Source organism: Oncorhynchus clarkii, chromosome 23 (genome assembly GCF_045791955.1).
Source record: "Oncorhynchus clarkii lewisi isolate Uvic-CL-2024 chromosome 23, UVic_Ocla_1.0, whole genome shotgun sequence".
In the NCBI taxonomy this organism is placed as follows: Eukaryota; Metazoa; Chordata; class Actinopteri; order Salmoniformes; family Salmonidae; genus Oncorhynchus; species Oncorhynchus clarkii.
In genome coordinates, this window is record NC_092169.1 from 39,084,126 (window position 1) to 39,105,195 (window position 21,070).

At 46.6% G+C, this 21,070-nt stretch overlaps 1 pseudogene; it reads right to left on the reverse strand.

Annotated features, from left to right (window-relative positions):
- Positions 1–15,072, reverse strand: part of LOC139382008 (fascin-2-like) — a 43,891-nt pseudogene extending 28,819 nt beyond the window's left edge.
- Positions 15,073–21,070: the final 5,998 nt, after the last annotated feature.

A 21,070-nucleotide genomic window follows, 5' to 3' on the forward strand; every position in this document is an offset into this window, starting at 1 on the left:
CCCGTCTCTATCTATCCCCCCGTCCACTCCTCCTTCCGTCTCTATCTATCCCCGTCCACTCCTCCTCCCGTCTCTATCTATCCCCCGTCCACTCCTCCTCCCGTCCACTCCTCCTCCCGTCTCTATCTATCCCCTGTACACTCCTCCTCCCGTCTCTATCTATCCCCCGTCCACTCCTCCTCCCGTCCACTCCTCCTCCCGTCTCTATCTATCCCCCGTCCACTCCTCCTCCCGTCCACTCCTCCTCCCGTCTCTATCTATCCCCTGTCCACTCCTCCTCCCGTCTCTATCTATCCCCCGTCCACTCCTCCTCCCGTCTCTATCTATCCCCCGTCCACTCCTCCTCCCGTCTCTATCTATCCCCCGTCCACTCCTCCTCCCGTCTCTATCTATCCCCCCGTCCACTCCTCCTCCCGTCTCTATCTATCCCCCGTCCACTCCTCCTCCCGTCTCTATCTATCCCCCGTCCACTCCTCCTCCCGTCTCTATCTATCCCCCCGTCCACTCCTCCTCCCGTCTCTATCTATCCCCCCGTCCACTCCTCCTCCCTTCTCTATCTATCCCCTGTCCACTCCTCCTCCCGTCTCTATCTATCCCCCGTCCACTCCTCCTCCCGTCTCTATCTATCCCCGTCCACTCCTCCTCCCGTCTCTATCTATCCCCTGTACACTCCTCCTCCCGTCTCTATCTATCCCCCGTCCACTCCTCCTCCCGTCTCTATCTATCCCCCGTCCACTCCTCCTCCCGTCCACTCCTCCTCCCGTCTCTATCTATCCCCCGTCCACTCCTCCTCCCGTCTCTATCTATCCCCCCGTCCACTCCTCCTCCCGTCTCTATCTATCCCCCCGTCCACTCCTCCTCCCGTATCTATCTATCCCCCGTCCACTCCTCCTCCCTTCTCTATCTATCCCCTGTCCACTCCTCCTCCCGTCTCTATCTATCCCCCGTCCACTCCTCCTCCCGTCTCTATCTATCCCCCGTCCACTCCTCCTCCCTTCTCTATCTATCCCCTGTCCACTCCTCCTCCCGTCTCTATCTATCCCCCGTCCACTCCTCCTCCCGTCTCTATCTATCCCCCGTCCACTCCTCCTCCCGTCCACTCCTCCTCCCGTCTCTATCTATCCCCTGTCCACTCCTCCTCCCGTCTCTATCTATCCCCCGTCCACTCCTCCTCCCGTCCACTCCTCCTCCCGTCTCTATCTATCCCCCGTCCACTCCTCCTCCCGTCCACTCCTCCTCCCGTCTCTATCTATCCCCTGTCCACTCCTCCTCCCGTCTCTATCTATCCCCCGTCCACTCCTCCTCCCGTCTCTATCTATCCCCCGTCCACTCCTCCTCCCGTCTCTATCTATCCCCCGTCCACTCCTCCTCCCGTCCACTCCTCCTCCCGTCTCTATCTATCCCCTGTCCACTCCTCCTCCCGTCTCTATCTATCCCCCGTCCACTCCTCCTCCCGTCTCTATCTATCCCCCTCTCTCTCTCCCAGTGAGGCAATGCTCTAAGCAGCCTTGGAGTGCCAATCTGCCAATCCATCCTATCCCCAAATGAAAGAGGGAAGGGAAAAAAAGAATAAGCAAAAAATAGCAGATTGTTTGGTCCATGCTCAGTGGGAGAGGCCGACGCTTCCACACCAACCACCAACCACCGACACGCAAGCTTTAATTTGCATGCACACCAACAGACACAGGCATGCACACACTTAAGCATTTCACTGTAAAGGTTACACCTGTTGTATTCGGCGCATGTGACAAATTAAATGTGACTTGATTTAGGCAGATTCTGCCAGCCCCTTCACTTGACTAACCAGTCTCATACACTGGGGTCCTCCTAAGTTACACAGGTTTCTAAAGCAACTAAGCCTATCTATCCCCCAGTATAGGAGTGTAAAAACCTCTCCTCTATTTGTTTGATGGGATTCTCATCTCAGCAGTGCGTCACGCTTTATTGTCCATTTCACAGCACATCATCACCATAACAGTTTACGGAGCTCAGCTGTGATCACACTACAGCCCATCTAGAGAGAAAGAGGAGAGAACGGAGGACAGAATGAGAGAGGAAGAAGACAGGAATCAGGGGCCATTAATAGAAGATGATATACCTATCTGATATCTTGAAAGGCGTTGCTGACACCACGGTTAGTCCAGCATACCAGATGCTGCCATTTGGATGGTGGCCTGGTGTTGCACACTGACTGCTACACAGCCCAGGGCAGTGGTTTCACACCTTTACTAGGGGATGCCCAGACGTTTAGCAATTTTGTTGTAATCTTGAACTAGCCGACCTGATTCACCTCCTCAAGGGCTTGATGATTAGTTGACAAGTTGAACCAGGTGTGCTAGCCATGGAATAGTTCAAATGGAACAGCTGGGGGTCCCTGAGGAGAGGTTTGAAAACCACTAGCCATTTCACACATCCCCTTGTGCTGCACTAGTCTAGTGTAAGGTTGGGAACAGAACCCAGACCCATCTCCACTTTCCTGGTGTTGGCCTACCTGGAAGCCCGTCCACCTGCCTGCCCACCCTAAACTGGATCAGGACCGACTAATCCATCAGAGAGATTCTCTGCCACCCATTATTAATGGTAAGGTGGCCCTCTTCCTCTCTCAATCCCTCTCTCCATCCCTCTCTCCCCTTTGTATCTTTCTCACTTGCTCTCCTCTATGTCTGCTATTCTCATTTTTTTCACTTTATTTATTTCACTGCATCCTTCATCTGTCTATCAGACGGTGCCAGGATTGTGTGTGTGTGTGTGTGTGTGTGTGTGTATTTGAGCGTTCGTCTCGCTTTCATTTTCCGGCCAGAGCAGATCACTGTACCCCATGGAGAACAGAGAGGTGATGACAGACATGATAGCATATTTGATGCACACACACCACATGGACACGTTAACAGAAAGAGAGAGGGAAGGCAGGAGAGAGAAGACAAAAGAGAGGAGTTGGATTGAAGAGAGATAGAAGTATAAAGTCAGTTTCTGAGAGGAGAGAAAGATAGCTCTCTCTCCTCCTCCTCTCTGCTCTTTCTCTCCTCCTCTCTGCAATCTCCTCTGCGATCTCCTCCTCTCTGCTATACCGCCTCCTCTTTTCTCTCTCTCCTCCTCTCTGCTACCTCTCTCCTCCTCTCTGCCCTCCTCTCTGCCTTCTCTCTCCTCCTCTCTGCCATCTCTCTCCTCCTCTCTGCCATTTCTCTCCTCCTCTCTTCTCTCTCTCCTCCTCTCTGCTATCTCTCTCTCCTCTCTATTCTCTCTCTCCTCCTCAGTTCTCTCTCTCCTCCTCTCTGATATCTCCTCCCTCTCTTCCTCTGTTCTCGCTCTCCTCCTCTCTGCTCTCTCTCCTCTTCTCTGCTCTCTCTCCTCCTTCTCCTCTCCTCTCTCTCTCTTCCCCTGCTATCTCCTCCTCCTCCTCTGTGCTCTCTCTCCTCCTCTGTTCTCTCTCTCCTCCTCTCTGTTCTCTCGCTCACCATCTCTGTTCTCTCTCTCCTCCTCTCTGTTCTCTCTCTCTTCCTCTCTGCTTTCTCTCTCCTCCTATTTGCTTTCTCTCATCTCCTCTGTTCTCTCTCTCTCCTCCTCTCTGTTCTCTCTCTCCCCTATCTCTCTCTTCACCTCTCTGCTACCTCTCCTCCTCTCAGCTCTCTTTCTCCTCCTCCTCTCTACTCTCTCTCCTCTTCTCTGCTCTCTCTCATCCTCTCTGCCATCTCTGCTATCTCTCCTCTCTGTTCTCTCTCTCTCTCTGTTCTCTCTCTCTCTCTCTTCCTCTCTGTTCTCTCTCCTATGCATACAGTCTATCCCTCTCTCACCACCCTCTCCCTTGCTTTCCCCTACAGTCTCTCCTTTTCTAACCCTCACCTTTCCCCTTTCTCTCCCACCTCACCATGTCCCCTTTTTTCCTCCCTTACCCTTCCCTCTCCTCCTTTATTCTCTTCCCAGTTCTCTCCCCGGGTTCCCTTCTCAACCTCCTTTATCTCCATCCCTGGGCTGGTGTCTGTGGCTGACTGACTGACCCAGCTGACTTTCTGATTTGTGGGCTGAGTTGCTACCGGCTGTGTGGTGTGGGCCAGAGACCCAGAGCTTGAATTAGAGCAGGGCTTGGATTTCTGAAAACAGACTCCCTGCCTTCAATGATCAACCGCCCTGGTGCTATAAATGATTTAACACACTCTACACCTCACCACTCACCAATACATGGTGTGTTGGAGAGAAAGAGAGAGAGAAAGCTTGTGTTTGTGAGAGAGTGTGTGTGTAGTACATGTTTGTAGGTACAAGATGGAGTTTTTATGTGTGTGTCTGCGAGCGAGAAATCGTGTGTGTACCCCGTATGAGTGTCTGTCAGCACTAGTAAATCAAATCAAATTTTATTTGTCACATGAGCCGAATACAACAGTTGTAGACCTTACAGTGAAATGTTTACTTACAAGCCCTTAACAACAATGCTTTAAGACTTTAAAGACTTTAACACTTTAACACTTCAAAAAATAAGTGTTAAGTAAAAAATCAATAAGTAGAAAATATAAAATAAAAGTAACAAATAATTAAACAGCAGCAGTAAAATAACAAGCGAGGCTATATACAGGGGGTACCGGTACAGAGTCAAATCAAATCAAATAAAATTTTATTTGTCACATACACATGGTTAGCAGATGTTAATGCGAGTGTAGCGAAATGCTTGTGCTTCTAGTTCCGACAATGCAGTAATAACAAGTAATCTAACTAACAATTCCAAAACTACTGTGCGGGTTATTGGGGTAATATGTACATGTAGGTAGAGTTAAAGTGACTATGCATAGATAATAAACAGAGAATAGCAGGGGTTTAAAAGAGGGGTCTGGGTATCCCTTTGATTAGCTGTTCGGGAGTCTTATGGCTTGGGGGTAGAGAGATGGTGGGTTGGTAAATATGTGGGTGAACAGGTGGGTAAACAGGTGGGTAAACTCTGATTACTAAAAAAAAGTAACACTCCTTGTATTTTTTATGCATTATTCTGCAACAGGTGGGTAAACTGTCCGGGCAAAAAAAAGGTGTGTAAACTGCGTTCATTTGCGTTTACCCTCCACTACACCACTGGTCATCGGCATATCTTCCCTGATGTTTCCTGTACTCCTCAGGCCTCGAGGTCATCACTTTCTGCTCATCTCACTCAGCCATTTGGTTGTTGTAGATAGTAGCACTAACCAGGAACAATGAACCACAGCTACTGTTCCAACTCTCAGGTTGGAGTAACACATCTTTACCTCAGAGCTAGAGGCATGGGCCAAAGACCCCAGCATCAAACACACAGACTGTACACTGAACATCAGATCAGTGGTATTCAAACTTCAGCGGGGGACCCCCGCAACCCCACCCCAAATCTAATGACACTGTCACACCCTGATCTGTTTCACCTGTCTTTGTGCTTGTCTCCACCCCCTCCAGGTGTCGCCCATCTTCCCCATTATCCCCAGTGTATTTATACCGGTATTCTCTGTTTGTATGTTGCCAGTTCATCTTTTTGTCATGCCAACCAGTGTTTTTGTGTCAGCTCCTGCTTTTTCCCAGTCTTTTCTCATCCTCCTGGTTTTTGACCCTTGCCTGTCCTGACCCAGTACCCACCCACCTGACAACTCTGCCTGCCCCTGAGCCTGCCTGCCGTTCTGTACCTTTGCTCCTGTTGCTGTAATAAACATTGTTACTTCAACATGGTCTGCATCTGGATCTTACTCAATTAAATTGTATTTTTCTAATTATCTTTCTCAAAAATATTTGTGTATTGTCCCATGACTAAAAGTATGTGGACACCTGCTCGTCGAACATCTCATTACAAAATCATGGGCATTAATATGGAGTTGGTCCCCTCTTTGCTCCTATAACAGCCTCCACTCTTCTGGGAAGGCTTTCCACTAGATGTTGGAACATTGCTCTGAGGACTTGCTTCCATTCAGCCACAAGAGCATTAGTGAGGTTGGGCACTGATGTTGGGCGATAAGGCCTTTTTTTTTGTTTAGTTTAGTTTATTAATTCAACCATTAAAAGAAAACACATAAAACTTAAAAGCCATGCATGCACATGAATAAAATCATTGAGGATAACACACAATAAAGTCTGGGATTTATTTTAATTGTGGTCCTCTTGAGACAAGATGGCTAGACAAGATCAAACACAGTATGGCAGTGAAATAATAAAACAAAAACATAAAAGAAGAACATCTATCTAATAATTCCAGTTACATCATTGGGGTTATTCATATGGGCACAGAAGACATCAAACATATTTTTACTTTATGTTTAAAGCTGTCCAGAGAGGACGTTGTTTTTATAGACAGAGGCAACTCATTCCATTCTGAGGCTCCAGTATACAAGAAAGAACCTTTCCCAGCATTACTCCTGAACCTGTATAAGCACACATCAGCAACACCTGATCTGGTGCTGTGATTGTGTACATCCCTAACACGAGGAAAGTAATCACTTAGATATCTGGGCGCAGGACCATAAATACTCCTGTAAACCAAACCGAGTCTAATCTGGGACACCTCAGCCTCAACAGGCAGAACCATAAATACTCCTGTAAGCCAAACCTAGTCTAATCTGGGACACCCTAGCCTCAACAGGCAGAACCATAAATACTCCTGTAAACCAAACCTAGTCTAACCTGGGACACCCTAGCCTCAACAGGCAGAACCATAAATACTCCTGTAAACCAAACCTAGTCTAACCTGGGACACCCTAGCCTCAACAGGCAGAACCATAAATACTCCTGTAATCCAAACCGAGTCTAATCTGGAACACCTCGGCCTCAACAGGCAGAACCATAAATACTCCTGTAAACCAAACCGAGTCTAATCTGGGACACCCTAGCCTCAACAGGCAGCCAGTTTCTGAAAGCAGCTCCTGCCTGTGGGAGTACGTGGACTCACCTTCAATACTACCCTGAGCAACTTATTCTGGGCTATCTGGAGCTTCCCCTTCATAAATTTAGATAAGCCCCCAAACCAGGAAGTACTAGCATAGTCAAAATGGCATTGAATGAGGGCAGTAGCTAGCACTTTCATGGCGTCCTTATCAAGCAGCTTGGACTTCCTAGCCAAAAACTTAGTCCTGGCATTAACCTTCCCTAGCACCTTATTGGCCATGCTCACACCTCCCAAGCTTCCATCAAGGATACATGCCAAGTAGCTAACAGAGGTTTTAGTAGTCAGCACCTCACCCCCTAACTCCACCCTGATTTCAGACGACCTACACAATTTAGGTCTGAATCCAAAAATAATTGCTTCAGTTTTCCCTAAGTGCAGAGATAGCTTATTATCTCCAAGCCATTTGCTAATGTTAGTAAGCTCTGTGCTAAGTATGCTCTCCAACATAGTTTTACTTTTGTGAGACACCAGAAGTGTAGAGTCATCCGTATAAAGAAAAAGACGGCAAGAACAAGCATCTTTCATATCATTAATATACAATAAAAACAGCAGAGACCCAAGCATGCTCCCCTGCGGAATGCCACAACTAATTGGTTTTGCCTGAGACAGTTTATTTTTAATTTTTAAATGTAACCTTTATTTAACCAGGAAGTGCTCATTGAGATTTAAAATCTCCTTTTCAAGAGTTTCCTGGCCAAGATAGGCAGCACCAAGTCATTACAAAAATTATAGACAAACAACATGAAAAACTACAAGTATTCTAGTAAAAACCATATAATTTTTTTAACTAGGCAAGTCAGTTAAGAACAAATTCTTATTTTCAATGACGGCCTAGGAACAGTGGGGCAGATTTGTACCTTGTCAGCTAGCGGGTTTGAACTTGCAACCTTCCGGTTACTAGTCTAACGCTCTAACCACTAGGCTACCCTGCCGCTCACAAGAGTATAACAAAATCAAAAACAGCAAATTAAAAACATTGACAGGTCAGGGAATCAGTCTCAAGATCATTCATCAGTGATTTAAAAATACCAATCGGGACAAGTTCTTCCAGTTTAAAAGTATTTTGTAAAGTGTTCCAAGACGATGGCGCAGAGTATATAAAAGCCCTTTTACCAAATTCAGTTTGGACATTTGGAATAGTTAGCAGGATAAAGTCCAGCGAACGAAGAGAGTACCCACCACATTTCTGGACAATAAAAATGCCCAAATAAAAAGTTAGTAAACCCAAAATGGCTTTGTAAATAAAAGTATGCAACTGCCTGAGCCTACGAGTGACTAGAGAAGGCCAACTTCTTCCTGAGTCCCGATTGGTACATTGATAAAATAGAGTTTGTAAATAAAAACTATTTTAGCTGTTCACTCACAACGGTTTCAAGTATTTTCACCAGGGCTGACAGCTTTGAGATTGGCCTATAATTATTTAAAAGAGTTGGATCTCCCCCTTTTAAAAGTGTTAAGATAAATGCTGATTTCCAGATTTTCGGAATTTCATTACATTCCAGGGTTAGATTGAACAGATATGTAAGTGGTTCAGTTATGAAATCAGCTGCCAGATTTAAAAAGCAGGGATCAAAAAGATCAGGACCTGCAGGCTTTCTCTGATCTAAGGACAGTGAACCATTAGCCTCTACTACTTGCTCTTGTCATGCCCTGACCGTAGATTGCTTTGTGTGTTTCTATTTTTGTTTGGTCAGGGTGTGATTTGGGTGGGCATTCTATGCTTGTATGTCTAGGTTTTTGTATTTCTATGTTTTGGCCGGGTGTGGTTCTCAATCAGGGACAGCTGTCTTTCGTTTTCTCTGATTGGGAATCATACTTAGGTAGCCTGTTTTGCCACCTTAGGTTGTGGGTTGTTTTCTGTGCGGTTTTCCTTTTTTGTTGTTTTGTTTATGCAATGTTCAGTGCAATTATTAAAGATGAACACGTACCCTGCTGCATTTTGGTCCGATGATTCCTCTTCTTCTTCTCTTCCTGATAAATAAGGACTTTACCCAGCCTGGATGGATACAGCTTAACCTCATGCCTCCAGTTTGGAGATTAGGAGACAGTGATTAACTGTATCAAAGGCCTTCTGTAGGTCAAGCAGTACCATTCCACACAGATTTCCCTCATCAATCTCTTTCCTGATGAAGTCAGTCAAGTAAAGTAGACATGAATCAGTGGAGTATGTTTTTCTAAAACCCGACTGAAAATCATACATTAGACCCTGTTTGTTAACATATTCATACAGGCCTATAATACCCAGGGTCAGACTTTATCCCCTTCTTATACAGAGGTATAACTTTAGCATGTTTCATGTCCCTGGGAAATCACCTTGTATTACGCATGTTGTTAATCTCTTGAACAAGGGCCAATTTGCTCAGCAGAATCTATAAGAAACCTTGCAGGAATATTATCCAGGCCTGTGGCATTGGAGCATTTAAGCTCTACCAGCATACTGACTATTTTGGCTGTTGCTACCTTTGCAAAAGAAAAAGAGCCTGGCTTGCAGTCGGGCCCATTCATCCCAAAGGTGTTCAATGGGTTTGAGGTCAGGGCTCTGTGCAGGCCAGTCAAGTTCTTTCACACCGATCTCGACAAACCATTTTTGTATGGACCTCGTTTTGTGCATGGGGTCATTGTCATGCTAATACAGGAAAGGGCCTTCCTCAAACGGTTACCACAAAGTTGGCAGCACAGAATCGTCTAGACTGTCATTGTATGATGTAGCATTAAGATTTCCCTTCACTGGAACTAACTAGCCCGAAACATAGTTGGCACTATGCATTGAGGCAGGTAGCGTTCTCCTGGCATCCACCAAACCCAGATTTGTCTGTTGGACTGCCAGATGGGAAAAAGTTATTAATCACTCCAGAGAATGATTTCCCACTGCTCCAGAGTCCAATGGCAGCGAGCTTTACACCACTCCAGTCGACGCTTGGCATTGCGCATGGTGCTCTTAGGCTTGTGTGCGGCTGCTTGGCCATGGAAACCCATTTCATGAAGCTCCCGACTAAAAGTTTTGCTGATGTTGCTTCCAGAGGAAGTTTGGAACTCGGTAGTGAGTGTTGCAACCAAGGACAGACAATTTTTATGAGTTACGCGCTTCAGCTCTCGGTGGTCCCGTTCTGTGAGCTTGTGTTGCCTACCATTTCGTGGCTGAGCCGTTGTTGCTCCTAGATGTTTCCACTTCACAATAACAGAACTTACAGTTTACCGGAGCAGCTCTAGCAGGGCAGTAATTTGACGAACTGACTTGTTGGAAAGATGGCATCCTATGACAGGTGAAGTTGAAATAGACTAATCCACTAATTTGAAGGGGGTCCACATACTTTTGTATATATATAGTGTATGTCCTCTTAATTTTTTTATTTAAAAAAACAATTTGTTCCAAGATTTATTTGAGTTATTTGGCGACCCCATTACATCGCGACCTTGACTTTGAATAATACTACTGCTCTAGATTCTTGGAAAGATTTACTCTAGATTAGAGGTCGACCGATTAATCGGAATGGCCGATTAATTAGGGCCGATTTCAAGTTTTCATAACAATCGGAAATCGGTAATTTTGGCCGCCGATTTTTTTATTTTATTTTATTATTATTTTTGTTTTACAACTTCATTTAATCTTTATTTAACTAGGCTAGTCAGTTAAGATCACATTCTTATTTTCAATGACGGCCTAGGAACAGTGGGTTAACTGCCTTATTCAGGGGCTGAACGACAGATTTTTACCTTGTCAGCTCAGGGATTCAATCTTGCAACCTTACGGTTAACTAGTCCAACGCTCTAACCACCTGCCTCACAAGGAGCCCGCTTGTTACGCAAATGCAGTAAAAAGCCAAGGCAAACTTGATCAATCCTAATCACTAGTTATAACTACACATGGTTGATGATATTACTAGTTTATCTAGTGTGTCCTGAAAAAGGACTGTCGTTGCTCCAACGTGTACTTAACCATAAACACCAATGCCTTTCTTAAAATCCATACACAGAAGTATATAAATCCAGGTTAGCAGGCAATATTAACCAGGTGAAATTGTGTCACTTCTCTTGCGTTCATTGCACGCAGAGTCAGGGTATATGCAACAGTTTGGGCAGCCTGGCTCATTGCAAACTAATTTGCAAGAATTTTACGTAATTATGACATAACATTGAAGGTTGTGCAATGTAACAGGAATATTTAGACTGATGGATGCCACCCGTTAGATAAAATACATCTTGTTTTCGAGATGATAGTTTCCGGATTCGACCATATTAATGACCTAAGGCTCGCATTTCTGTGTGTTATTATGTTATAATTAAGTCTATGATTTGATAGAGCAGTCTGACTGAGTGATGGTAGGCACCAGCAGGCTCGTAAGCATTCATTCAAACAGCACATTCGTGCGTTTGGCCAGCAGCTCTGCTGTTTATGACTTCAAGCCTATCAACTCCCGAGCTTAGGCTGGTGTAACGATGTGATGTGAAATGGCTAGCTAGTTAGCGGGGTGCGTGCTAATAGCGTTTCAAACGTCACTCGCTCTGAGACTTGGAGTAGTTGTTCCCCTTGCTCTGCATGGGTAACGCTGCTTCGAGGGTGGCTGTTGTCGATGTGTTCCTAGTTCGAGCCCAGGTAGGAGCGAGGAGAGGTACGGAAGCTATACTGTTACACTGGCAATACTAAAGTGCCTATAAGAACATCCAATAGTCAAAGGTATATGAAATACAAATGGTATAGAGAGAAATAGTCTTATAATTCCTATAATAACTACAACCTAAAACTTCTTACCTTGGAATATTGAAGACTCATGTTAAAAGAAACCACCAGCTTTCATATGTTCTCATGTTCTGAGCAAGGAACTGAAACATTAGTTTTCTTACATGGCACATATTGCACTTTTACTTTCTTCTCCAACACTCTGCATTTTTTTTTACCAAATTGAACATGTTTCATTATTTATTTGAGGCTAAATTGATTTTATTGATGTATTATATTAAGTTAAAATAAGTGTTCATTCAGTATTTTTGTAATTGTCATTATTACAAATACATTTTAACAATCGGCCGATTAATCGATATCGGCCTTTTTGTCCTCCAATAATCGGTATCGGCGTTGAAAAATCATAATCGGTCGACCTCTACTCTATATTCAATCTCGATTATAACAGATGAGATACTAATAACATGGTATATTCTGGAATCAGTTATCGGGTCTATGATAATGCAGTTGTTTGTCGCTTGGGCAATGGGAAAGAGACATTATTCTGCAGTGGGTTTCAAAAGCACTCTAAAGTTAAAGGGATACTTCAGCATTTCTACTTCCCCAGCGTCAGATGAACTCGTGGATACCATTTTTAAAGTCTCTGCGTGCAGTTTGAAGGAAGTTGCTAACTAGTGTTAGCGCAATGACTGGAAGTGTATGTAACTGCTAGTTAGCATTGGCTCACGAAACTACCTCTAACTTCCTTCATACTGGATGCAGATAAATAAAAATGCTATCTATGAGTTCATCTGACTCTGGGCAAGTATATAAAGGGCTTCATTGTGTTGATGATTTACTTACAGGAGAGTTGAGACCAAATCATGGACGCTGGACAGAGTGGATTTCAGTTGTAACAAAAAGGCAGTTTATTGAGTCAAAAGATATCTTGTCCTGCAGTTTTAACGTGCACGGACCTGATTCATATAACTCAAAATGGAGTTAGCTGAAAAAGGGGCTTAGACAAAGGTTACAACAGTTTTTATACATAGAATAATGTAGGTTGAGTCTTGTCGTGGTGGTCTTCTGACTGGTCCCGAAGAGTTGGAGGCGGACCTGCTCTAGCCAGAGCAGGAGCCCCAATGGTGCACAGCAGAGCCTTCTGCTCTGGGCACCCGACCAGTAGAGGGGGGATGAAGTGTGTGTGTTTATGCAATGGAATGTCTGTGTGTCCTGGGGTCGTGAGATATGGAGAACTGAGAGGGGCAGTTTAAGGTTGGGGGTAGTGTGCTTCCTGTTTGGACAGGGGTGCGTGCAATGACTTGAGTCAAGCGGATAAGTTTAGCGCTGTATAATATATGAGCTATGTGTATGAATATATGTATATATGACAATTGCCAACGTCCTAAAATATTCCTTTAAGCTACTGTAAGGAAGCAGTGGAATTTTACTACTAAAAGCCCTATAACAACACAATAATAGAATGTTAGAAACAGAACAATCAATCAACGCATGCACACTTGCAGGCACACACACACACACACACATGGCACCATATCAACTGTGTTCATCTGGTCTTCGAGGAAACACCCAACCTCAGGCAATATTACAAGGTAAGGAACCTGAAAACTACATTACCCATAATTATAGAACAGTCCCTATCGGCTGTCAAACATCCCTATCGAGTGGCAGTGGTATGAGTCCATGCATATTCATTACGGCCACTAATGTTTTTCCTGTACATCTGAAAGCTCAGTTACCACAGTAGGTATCAAGTGGTACGAGAATTATGTGGGAGTAGTAGTAGCAGTAGTTGTAGTAGTAGCAGTTGTAAGAGTAGTTTTAGAGAGGAGAGAGAGAGAAAAACTAAAAACAGAAAGACAATGTAAGAGGTGTGTACTGTTTATTTATGTGTGTGTGATGCACATGTTCATACTGTGTTTCCTCTACTGTGTATGTGGTGTATGTCTTACCTTCCCGTATAGACACATATTTACTGTTGGCTGCCATCAGCACCACCTGAGGGTGGCTCTCCTCCAGGTCAAACAGCTTGTCCTTCCCCGGCTTGCTGCACCTGCCAGACCTCAGTGTCCCCGTGGGGCCCATGGGACTCAGGGTTTTCCCCTCACAGTCCTTAAACGCCAGCTTCCCACACTTCAGCTCCAGTGTGTACCCCGTGCCCCTCCCGCTCTCCACTGACAGCTTCCCACACTTCAGCTCCAGTGTGTACCCCGTGCCCCTCCCGCTCTCCGCTGACAGCTTCCCACACTTCAGCTCCAGTGTGTACCCCGTGCCCCTCCCGCTCTCCGCTGACAGCTTCCCACACTTCAGCTCCAGTGTGTACCCCGTGCCCCTCCCGCTCTCCACTGACAGCTTCCCACACTTCAGCTCCAGTGTGTACCCCGTGCCCCTCCCGCTCTCCGCTGACAGCTTCCCATCGTTGACTAGGTAATGGCTGTCACAGGTCTTGAGCCGGTACTTCCCGTCAGGAGCGCTGCCACGCCCCACGGAATGTTCCGGTCCACGGCGATCTCACCATTGCGGGGTGACAGGTGGGCGTAGCGCTTGCGGGCTATACTGAGCAGGTTGGCCTGCGGGTGGAGTGCCAGGTGTACTGTCCACAGCTCTGCCTCTGTCATCACCTGGGTGAAGCAGGACAGGTAGTCACAGGAACCTCCAAAGAACCTCAGATAGGGTTTAGACTGCAGTGCCCAGCGGCCGTCTGATTGGGCAGCGATCAGGAAGCGGCAGTCTCTGTTCTGGACCTCGGCCTCGCAGGTGACCTTGCCATCCTTGTCGGAGGCCAGGTATCGGCCCAGATGGCTGCGGAAGTAGACCACCTGGGGGTCCTGGGAGTCCTGCTCTAACATCCACACCTGCTTCCTCTTCAGACTGGGGGCCGATGCATTCACCTGATGGAGGAGAGATCACTGTCAAACAGAGCACTGGGAATAGCTCCACTTGTCTCCCTCGGTCCTATCCTCTTCTCCTGTCTTCCTCCTTTCAAACTCTTTCCTGCTTTAGACAAACTTGGTTGGCATCTACTCTACTCTGGCATGAAAATGACAAAGGAGTTGGCTAAAGCAGACCAGACTGGCACCAGTCTAGACAGGACACAGTAAGACTAAACTGTGTCAGATGACGTATCTCACCTTGAAGCCAAAGGCCTCTGCAGTGAGGTAGCAACTCTCATGATTGATCAGACAAAACTGCAGCTTCAGTGGACAGTTTGTCCTGTTAGTGGGCATCCTGACCTGGAGAGGGGGAGAGGGGAGGAAGGGAAGAGGGCGGAGGTTATAGGGGAATGACAAGTATGGCGAGAGGTGAGGTACGAGGGGTCGGCAGAATGAGGCAATGAAATATGAGAAGAAATCAATGAAGAAGGTAGGTATGTAATGCAGGGACTACAAATTCCTGCTTCTCTGCCGTTTAAAAAAATTTTTTTTTACACAGATTAATAATCTACTTACTGTGGTTATGTGGTTCCTTTTCTGTAGTTTCTGTGATTCCTACGCTCCTAATTCCCAGATTAAAAAGAATCCTTATTCTGTCTCTGTCTCCTCTCCTCTTGTCTCTCTCTGGGTGGTTGAGAGCCTCTTGTCGTTCTCTCTCTACTCCTTCTTTCTCGTTCTGTCGTTCAGGGCTCCTTGGGTTTTCCCTTAGGCTTTCCCTAATCAGGATTATAGTAGTTAATAGGACTCAACACTGCAATCCAACTAGTGACGTCACCCTCTGTCCCTCTCTTCTCTCAACTTCTCTCTTTCAGACTACCTCTCCCCCTCTCGTTTCACAACTTCCCTCTCAGACTACCTCTCCCCTTCTCCCTTAATGTATCCTTCCCCTCTTCTTTCTCTCTCTCCCACAATGTCTGCCTCCCACTCAATCATTCCCTTAGTCTCTGTCTCACTCAATGACCCTCTCCCTCAATGTCTGCCTCCCACTCAATCATTCCCTTAGTCTCTGTCTCACTCAACGACCCTCTCCCTCAATGTCTGCCTCCCACTCAATCATTCCCTTAGTCTCTGTCTCACTCAACAACCCTCTCCCTCAATGTCTGCCTCCCACTCAATCATTCCCTTAGTCTCTGTCTCACTCAACGACCCTCTCCCTCAATGTCTGCCTCCCACTCAATCATTCCTTTAGTCTCTGTCTCACTCAACGACCCTCTCCCTCAATGTCTGCCTCCCACTCAATCATTCCCTTAGTCTCTGTCTCACTCAATGACTCTCTTCCTCTATGCTTCACTCACTCTGTCTGCCTGTCTGCCTGTCACCAGTCTCTCTCTCTCTCTCTTTCTCTCAGCCAGTCTCTCTGTTTCTCTAAATCCCTGTTCTTTCCTTCTCTCCCAGTTCTCCCAGAGATTACTGAGCCACTGGTCTAATGACCAGTCTCCAACCCTGGCCTTAGTGATCAGTCACCCAACCAGTCAGCCAGTTAGCCAGTCAGTCAGTCAGTCAGCCAGTCAGCCCGTCAGCCAGACAGTCAGTCCGCCAGTCAGTCACCCAACCAGTCAGCCAGATACTGCCCAGCTTTACGGTCCTTACCTTCTCATTCACCTCTTCATCTCTCTCCCTCTCTTCTTACCGCTCTGTCACTTTCTGCCTCCCACGTTCTGTCACTTTCTGCCTCCCACGGTCTGTCACTTTCTGCCTCCCACGGTCTGTCACTTTCTGCCTCCCACGGTCTGTCACTTTCTGCCTCCCACGTTCTGTCACTTTCTGCCTCCCACGTTCTGTCACTTTCTGCCTCCCACGGTCTGTCACTTTCTGCCTCCCACAGTCTGTCACTTTCTGCCTCCCACGGTCTGTCACTTTCTGCCTCCCACGTTCTGTCACTTTCTGCCTCCCACGGTCTGTCACTTTCTGCCTCCCACGTTCTGTCACTTTCTGCCTCCCACGTTCTGTCACTTTCTGCCTCACACGGTCTGTCACTTTCTGCCTCCCACGTTCTGTCACTTTCTGCCTCCCACGTTCTGTCACTTTCTGCTTCCCACGTTCTGTCACTTTCTGCCTCCCACGGTCTGTCACTTTCTGCCTCCCACGTTCTGTCACTTTCTGCCTCCCACGTTCTGTCACTTTCTGCCTCCCACGGTCTGTCACTTTCTGCCTCCCACGGTCTGTCACTTTCTGCCTCCCACGTCTGTCACTTTCTGCCTCCCACGGTCTGTCACTTTCTGCCTCCCACGGTCTGTCACTTTCTGCCTCCCACGGTCTGTCACTTTCTGCCTCCCACGGCCTCCCACGGTCTGTCACTGTCTGCCACCCACGGCCTCCCACGGTCTCACTCTCTTCTGTTCTTTTTCTCCTTTTCTTCCTCTCCTTTCTCACCTCCCTTTATTCACATTCCAGATTCCTTCTTGGCCAGGAGCACGTTTGATCAGCACGTCCCTTAACAGGCACATCTTTGGTTTAAAAAGGTTCAACCCTGAGATCACAGTGAGGTCCTAGGGCTGCGCGACATCCTTTTTCTTCTCCAATTCCTAATACCCAAACATTACAGCAAAGCCATGGAACAAACATGAACCTTTCATCTTTATTGTACAGCAAAGCCATGGAACAAGGAGGGAGGGAGGTGAAAAAGTTGACAGAGAGAAAGAAAGATGAGGAAAGAGAGGGCAACAGTGTGTCTTGGTGTTACTATTTTTTTAAAACATTTTTTTAAATTCACCTTTATTTAACCAGGTAGGCCAGTTCACCTTTATTTAACCAGGTAGGCCAGTTCACCTTTATTTAACCAGGTTGGCCAGTTGAGAACAAGTTCTCATTTACAACTGCGACCTGGCCAAGATAAAGCAAAGCAGTGCGACAAAAATAACAACAGAGTTACACATGGGATAAACAAACTTACAGTCAATAACACAATAGAAAAATCTGTGTACAGTGTGTGCAAATGAAGTAAGGAGGTAAGACAATAAATAGGCCAATAGTGGTGAAGTAATTACAATTTAGTAGTGTGCAAGTAGAAATACTGGTGTGCAAAAGAGCAGGAAAACAAAGACAAATATGAGGATGAGGTAGGTAGTTGGTTGGATGGGCTATTTACAGATGGGCTGTGTACAGCTGCAGCGATCGGTAAGCTTCTTTGACAGCTGACGCTATTAGTGATAGTACTAATCATCACTTCATCTTTTCTCCCCTGTTTTAGAGTAGGGCCCTTGTGTGTATAAAGTGGATTTGGAAAATAAAGAGGCGTGTCTATTCCTTAACCCTTCTTCTCCCAGTGATCCCAACCTGGCTAATCTACTTCCCAGGTACCCCTCCCCCTGACCAGTCGCACACAAACACGCACGTACGTAGCCTAGCGGTGAAAGTGAAAAGGGTTGCTGGTTCAAATCCCTGAGCACACTTGTCTATGTGTGAAATAGGACAAATACACCCCCCCACACATACCACTATGAGGGAGCTAGAAGCACAAAGCATATGAACCATGTCATGGGCAGTGCACTATTTTTGGGAGATTCATTTTTGAATGATTTTTCAGGGAGGGCTGCAGCACCCTAAGCACCCCTACTTCCAGCGACTACGCTCCCACTATCATATTTGTTGATGAGAAAACATTCTGAGGATGCTTCAGCTTTATAGCCCCTGTGACATGTCTGCGTTACCCCCTTCTGTCTGTGGACTAGTGATCAGTCACCGAGACAGCAGATAAAACACTGGTTAGCGCCAAACAAGGCCAGCAGAGGGAGCTCTTGCTACATACACTTGCCGGCTTGACACAAATTGCCTCAATCCATTACAAGTATGGACAAACAGATGAAGTTTCTGGAAGTTTTCACAATATCTTTTTTAGCAACATCTGTCTATTTAGATCAAACTGTTGTTATCAATATCTTGTGACAGCATCTGTTTCCTCTACTAGTGCATTATTCACTTATGGCATTAATCACAAATGGCCCTACTTACGGCATTATTCACAAATTGCCCCACTTATGGCATTATTCACAAATGGCCCAACTTATGGCATTATTCACAAATGGCCCTACTTACGGCATTATTCACAAATGGCCCTACTTATGGCATTATTCACAAATGGCCCTACTTACGGCAGTATTCACAAATGGCCCAATTTATGGCATTATTCACAAATGTCCCAACTTATGGCATTATTCACAAATGGCCCGACTTATGGCATTATTCACAAATGGCCCGATTTATGGCATTATTCACAATTGGCCCGACTTATGGCATTATTCACAAATGGCCCAACTTATGGCATTATTCACAAATGGCCCGATTTATGGCATTATTCACAATTGGCCCGACTTATGGCATTATTCACAAATGGCCCAACTTATGGCATTATTCACAAATGGCCCTACTTATGGCATTATTCACAAATGACCCAACTTATGGCATTATTCACAAATGGCCCTACTTATGGCATTATTCACAAATGGCCCAACTTATGGCATTATTCACAAATGGCCCTACTTATGGCATTATTCACAAATGGCCCAACTTATGGCATTATTCACAAATGGCCCAACTTATGGCATTATTCACAATTGGCCCGACATATGGCATTATTCACAAATGGCCCAACTTATGGCATTATTCACAAATGGCCCAACTTATGGCATTATTCACAAATGGCCCAACTTATGGCATTATTCACAAATGGCCCAACTTATGGCATTATTCACAAATGGCCCAACTTATGGCATTATTCACAAATGGCCCTACTTATGGCATTATTCACAAATGGCCCAACTTATGGCATTATTCACAAATGGCCCAGCTTATGGCATTATTCACAAATGGCCCTACTTATGGCATTATTCACAAATGGCCCAGCTTATGGCAGATCATATAGAATAGGAAAACGTTAATACAAGACGACATCCATCTGATAGCCCAGAGAGAAATACACCAGACTAGATTCTAACTAGCAGTCATCTGCTGTTGCAGACTGGAATGTCCTATTTCTTTGTTCTATTTCTAGAGCCGCTGGGTTCTCCTTCCTGGACAAGTCAATTGGTCCTCTTGGTAAGGAGATCTGGAGTGCTTGTGTGTGTGTGTGTGTGTGACTAGTCTACACAGGGTGACCTCAATACTCCTTATCTAGGAAATAACAGAAATTAATTGGAAATCAGAACCTTACATTAGCATACCTGAGCCCTCATCAAGGAGAAGAAGCAAGCACACGCACGCACGCACACACACACACACACACACACACACACACTTGAATAACAATAAATATTATTTAAAAAAAGAATGCTTCTATTTACTATATTATTATAATTCTCCCCATTATATTTCCTCCTCATGTGGACCATATCCCACGCGTCATCAGCTCTTCTCTGTGGCCAGGGGGGGTGTCATCGTCTTCTGATGTTCCGTAGCTCTCGCTGCCGTTGGCACGGCAACGGCTGTCGATGGCCAACCAGATGTTATTGTGGGACGGCGGCTGTGCCAGGTTCACTGTGGCAACTGGAATGGTGCTTTAGAAGCCATTAGAAGCCATAACTGTGCTCCTCTGATGACACTCAAATAGCTATCATTACACCTTCTCCAAGGAGAGAGGAGGGAGGGCTGGAGGGAGGGAGGAAGAGGAGGAGAGAAAGGGGGGAGAAGGTAGAGGGAGGGTGAGAGAGGATATGAGAAATTACAGGGGAAAAGGAGAGAAAATGAGAGAACATGAGAAAGGAAAGAACAGCTCAGATAGAGACGGAGAGAGATGGGGACAGGGAGAGAGATGGGGACGGGGAGAGAGATGGGGAGAGAGACGGGGACGGGGAGAGAGATTGGGACGGGGAGAGAGACGGGGACAGGGAGAGAGACGAGGAGAGAGACGGGAAGGGAGACGAGGAGAGAGATGGGGGAGAGACGGGGAGAGAGACGGGGAGAGAGACGGGGAGGGAGACGGGGAGAGAGACGGGGAGGGAGACGGGGAGAGAGACGGAGAGAGAGACGGGGAGAGAGACGGGGATAGAGACTGGGATAGAGACTGGGAGAGAGACGGGGAGAGAGACGGGGAGAGAGACAGGGAGAGAGACGGGGAGGGAGACAGGGAGAGAGACGGAGAGAGAGACAGGAAGGGAGACGAGGAGAGAGATGGGGGAGAGACTGGGAGAGAGACGGGAAGGGAGACGGGGACGGGGAGAGAGATGGGGACGGGGAGAGAGACGGGGACGGGAAGAGAGACGAGGAGAGAGACGGGAAGGGAGACGAGGAGAGAGATGGCGGGAGAGACGGGGAGAGAGACGAGGAGGGAGACGGGGAGAGAGACGAGGAGGGAGACTGGGAGAGAGATGGGGACGGGGAGAGAGACGGGGTCGGGAAGAGAGACGAGGAGAGAATGAGGAGAGAGATGGGGGAGAGACGGGGAGAGAGACGGGGAGGGAGACGGGGAGAGAGACGGGGAGGGAGACGGGGAGAGAGACAGAGAGAGAGACGGGGAGGAAGACAGGGAGGGAGACGGGGAGAGAGACGGAGAGAGAGAAGGGGAGAGACACGGGGAGAGAGACGGGGAGAGAGACGGGGACGGGGAGAGAGACGGGGAGGGAGACGGGGAGAGAGACGGGGAGA